Raw genomic sequence first — 2,165 nt, forward strand, 5'->3', positions numbered from 1 at the left:
GCATGCTATACGCGGAAAAGATCCTATGCAGTTATGATAGTAATTTCCTGAGTATCCGATTATTTAGGAAATAATATATCTAACAAATTAATGTGAATCCTCCTTGAGCCTATAAATAGAAGAGGAGGGCTCAAGGGAAAGGGATCTGGATCTTCTGCTTCTTTTTTGCTTTCTAATCACTAGAGATTAGAGTTATCTTATTTGATATATTGTATTGTTCTTCTGAGGTTGATGAAACTCATTGAACCCTAGTTCTTTGATCACTCCTTTGAATCCCATATCAATAACAATTCAAGTGGACGTAGGATATTACCAGATTCTGGGGCCGAACCACTATAAATTCTTGTGTCCTTATTAATTTCGTCATCACATTCTTTCCAACGTGTTTGTCCGCATCAAGCAAATTTGACTCCGTGTCAGTTGGCTAAAATCAGGGTCAACAGTAAGGATGTTAAAAGAAATATTTGTAAAGAGGAAGGACTAAATTGTAAAGGAAATAATTTTCTAGGGCAAGAAAATAATTATTTGATAATTATGGGTAATTGATTAATTGTGAATTAATTAATTATTTAACTATATAGTTTTTATTTTAAAAAACTATAGGTTAAAATTAATATTAATCTTGTTTGGATTAATATAAAGAGAGAGAATAATAAATATCTTATTTATAATATGATATTTATTTATTTAATTCAAAACTAATATTTTAAGATAAAGTTAATTTTGAATTAACTGATATTTATGTTGGGATAAATATATTCTCTCAAAAGTTGATTAAATAAACAAATGAGAAAATTAGGGAAACCCTAATAGGGTTAGGCGACACACACTGTACAATATAGTGTGTGGCGCCTAGCATCAGGGATTTTTATCCCTGAGTTTTGAATTTTGAATTTCAAATAAGTTTGTTTAAACAGTTATTTAATTATTCTTTTTAAATATGATTTAAACAAATAATTAAATGAAAATATCTATTCAGTTTTTAATTTGAATTATATTTTAATTAAATAAAGATTATTTAATTATATTAAATATCTTTATAAGTCTGATAGTACGTGACTTTCAGAATAAGGCTTTATTATTATTTTGAATAATAAAAATACAGACTCTCTCTCTCTAAAGTGATAGTTTTCTCTAATCCTAAAAAACTATTCTAAACCTGTTATTTGTCAAAACTCTCTGGATCTCATGTGTTGAGTACATCTATGGAGTCACATAAATCAACCTTTTGAATCCTACGTGCCCACACACGTCCTTGTGTGTTTGAGAAATGATCTGGAAGATCAGGGTGTGAGATCTCAGAACACTGGATAGGAAGATCGTTGTTTATACAAAAAGATTCAAGGACATTTTATAGGCTACAAGAGGTAATCCCTGATATATTTGTATGTGATTTAATAGTTATATATGTGTATGATCTTGGCTAGTATTAGTATTTATTAAAATTGGTCCATATATTATGTTGTGTACCTTTGATTTGATCATTTAATACCATCAGATTTCACAATCATAATCCTTCACCGGCTCTAACCAATGCCTCTGTCTCAAATTCAAGTCTTTTTTTATGAAGAAATACTTTAGGCTCTTGTGGTCAATGTATATCTCAGATTTCTCCCCATAAAGGTAATGTCTACATACCTTTAGTGCAAAGACCACCGCTACTAACTCTAGATCATGCGTAGGGTTTCTCTGATCATATTCTTTCAACTGACGTGATGCATAAGCAATCACCTTCCCTACCTTCATAAGAAAACAAGCCAAACCATATCTCGAGGCATCACAGTAAACCACAAACTTCTCCTGATCTGTTGGAAGACTCAGTGCTGAAGCTGTAATCAATCACCACTTCAACTCTTGGAAGTTGTTATCACACCTATCTGACCACACAAACTTCTGGTTCTTGCGTGTCAATTCCATCACTGGGGTAGCAATCCTTGCGAACCCTTCCACAAAGCACCTGTAATAACCTTCCAATCCAAGGAAACTTCTTATCTATGAAGCATTCCTTGGCCTTGGCCAATCTCTGACTACCTCAATCTTATCTGGGTCCACCTTGATTCCATCTCTACTGACAATGTAACCAAGAAAGTCACATGTGGTAACTGAAATTCACATTTCTTGAACTTCGCATACAGTCTGTGTTCCCTCAGCCTAAAACCAACCTA

This window comes from Humulus lupulus, chromosome 8 (genome assembly GCF_963169125.1).
Source record: "Humulus lupulus chromosome 8, drHumLupu1.1, whole genome shotgun sequence".
In the NCBI taxonomy this organism is placed as follows: Eukaryota; Viridiplantae; Streptophyta; class Magnoliopsida; order Rosales; family Cannabaceae; genus Humulus; species Humulus lupulus.